At 53.2% G+C, this 2,439-nt stretch overlaps 2 protein-coding genes and 2 long non-coding RNA genes across 12 annotated transcripts in view; 2 read left to right on the top strand and 2 right to left on the bottom strand.

The window, feature by feature from the left end:
* Positions 1-2,439, top strand: part of LOC123968058 (NACHT, LRR and PYD domains-containing protein 12-like) — a gene marked incomplete at its 3' end in the record, with an annotated part of 261,415 nt that overhangs the window by 57,824 nt on the left and 201,152 nt on the right. The window lies entirely within an intron of this gene.
* The window catches only part of LOC123968672, a 95,197-nt gene that overhangs the window by 17,346 nt on the left and 75,412 nt on the right, over positions 1-2,439 (bottom strand). The window lies entirely within an intron of this gene.
* Positions 1-2,439, top strand: part of sugct (succinyl-CoA:glutarate-CoA transferase) — an 84,003-nt gene that overhangs the window by 9,954 nt on the left and 71,610 nt on the right. The window lies entirely within an intron of this gene.
* LOC123968610 overlaps positions 1-2,439 on the bottom strand; it is a 12,591-nt gene that overhangs the window by 9,003 nt on the left and 1,149 nt on the right. The window lies entirely within an intron of this gene.

Here is a 2,439-nt window from a genome sequence, read left to right on the forward strand (position 1 = left end):
AAGATTTCTGACAGGCAGAAGTTCATCAACATGCTGCTGTCTGGTTTTACTGAGAACCAGCCGCCAGTTTATGTCACTGATTTCACCCCAAAAACATCTATTGTGTTAAATTTAAATTTATCACTACAAAAGTCTTTATTGGCTTAAAAGCAACAGAAGACAAGTTAACACTTGAGTCCAGAAGACAAACCCTGGTGAACATGATGCTGTCAGGACTGATGAAGGCCGGGGAACCAGAGGAAACCCACAAAGATAAGAAACATGAGAGAGAAATATTATTTTAAGGAAGCCCAGATTTCCAAGTCCAAGTTATCCCTTTTCACCTCCCATCTCCCCTCTCCCCTTTTTTCCCTCAGTAAACTTCTTTGTAAACTGACAAGCGTTGCGTTTGGGTCCGTTCTGTCCGAAACCATAATAGAACGATCAAGCCATCATGGACCCAGCACGCTCTCCCAGCGGTCCCGCTGGCTCTCCCGGCAACACCTCTGTTCCCTTCCGCACTCACCTCTCCCCGGAGGAGCGCGAGCGGCGCTGTCTCGCCGGTGTGTGTTTCTATTGTGGAAAGCCTGGCCATTTCCTGTCTGCTTGTCCAGTGCGCCCAAAAGTACCAGCTCGCCAGTAGGGTTGGGGCTACTGATCAGGAACTGGAGCTCCTCCTGTCATGCGTCCTGCCTCCTGTCTGCTCGAGCCCCCGGTAATCCTCCCTGGCCTAGCCCACCTTCCGTCCCTCCCGACCTGTCCGGTGTCCCACATGTCTATCACGACCTCACTCAAGTTTTCAGCAACGACCAGACCCTTCGCCCCTGTATCGATTACCGGGGGCTCAACGCCATCACCATAAAAAATAAGTACCCCCTCTCGCTCATGGACTCCGTCTTCGAGTCCCTTTCTTGGTCCACTATTTTCACCAAATTACATTTAAGAAACGCTTACCACCTGGTGCGGATCCGAGAGGGGGACGAATGGAAAACCGCCTTCAAGACCCCCCTTTGGTCACTACGAGTATTTAGTCATGCCCTTTGGCCTCACCAATGCCCCCGCAGTCTTCCAAGCATTAATCAATGACGTCCTCCGAGACTTCCTCCACCGCTTCGTCTTCGTATATCTGGACTATATCCTGATCTTCTCTCGCGACCCTGCCCAACAAGTCGAGCATGTCCGTCTGGTTCTGCAGAGGCTCCTGGAGAACAGACTCTTTGTCAAAGCCGAGAAATGCGAGTTCCACACCCCCACTGTCCAGTTCCTTGGTTTCATAATCGAGGGGGGGCGCCTCTGTGCCGACCCATCTAAGATTCAGGCAGTTGTAGATTGGCCAACCCCCACCTCCATTAAACAGGTAAAGCGCTTTCTTGGCTTCGCAAACTTCTACCGTCGATTCATCTGCAATTTCAGCACCGTCGCCGCCCCCCTCACCCGTCTCACCTCCTCCTCGGTCCCTTTCATCTGGTCTCCAGAGGCCGCAGTAGCCTTCTCCCGCCTCAAGACCCTGTTCACCTCCGCCCACGTCCTCACTAACCCCGACCCCTCCCTTCAGTTCGTAGTTGAGGTGGACGCCTCGGACGTGGGCGTAGGCGCCTTTCTTTCCCAGCGTTCCCCTGTGGACGCCAAACTCCACCCCTGCGCCTTCTTTTCACGCCGGCTGCAGAATTACTCCGTGGGGGACCGGGAGTTGCTGGCTATCAAACTGTCTCTGGCACTGGCTTGAGGGAGCAGAGCACCCCTTCCTAGTCCTCACTGACCACAAGAACCTCTCTGACATTCAGACCGCCAAAAGACTGAACTCCCATCAAGCCCGGTGGTCCCTGTTTTTCAACAGATTTAACTTCACCCTCTCCTACCGCCCCGGGTCCCGCAACACCAAGCCAGACGCTCTCTCCCGCCTCCACTCCCCGACACCCCTTCAGACCTACCCGACACCATCCTGCCTGCCTCGTCGCCTATGTAGTCTGGGAGGTGGAATCTGCCATTCGCCGCGCCCAGGACCCGGATCGGTCGCCTCACTCGAGCCTTGCCAGCCCCGCCAGATCCTCGGCCCTCCGCGCCCATGTCTGCCGGCGTCCAAGTTATCCCTCTCCCCTTTTTTCCCTCAATAAACCTCTTGAAAACCAATAAAACTCACTGACAAGCGTTGCGTTTGGGTCCGTTCTGTCCGAAACCATAACAGATTCGTCTGTTACTCACGCCGCCTCACCAAGCTCCGTGTGTTCTCGCATCTTTAATGAACAAAGTGTTTCAAAGTTTTGCGCATTCTTTCAGAGCCAAAGCCAACACCTGTCTGATTCCAACACCAACAATTTGGTCGATCACTTCAATCATATCTGCTTGTCGTCACTAAATATTACTGCTCCTCTAAAGGTTAGGCCTACGTCTAAAGCTAGTAAGCAACCCTGGATAAATGACAGCATTCACAGCCTAAAAAGGGAATGCAGGAAAGCAGAG

This window comes from Micropterus dolomieu, linkage group LG01, assembly GCF_021292245.1.
Source record: "Micropterus dolomieu isolate WLL.071019.BEF.003 ecotype Adirondacks linkage group LG01, ASM2129224v1, whole genome shotgun sequence".
Taxonomy (NCBI): domain Eukaryota; kingdom Metazoa; phylum Chordata; class Actinopteri; order Centrarchiformes; family Centrarchidae; genus Micropterus; species Micropterus dolomieu.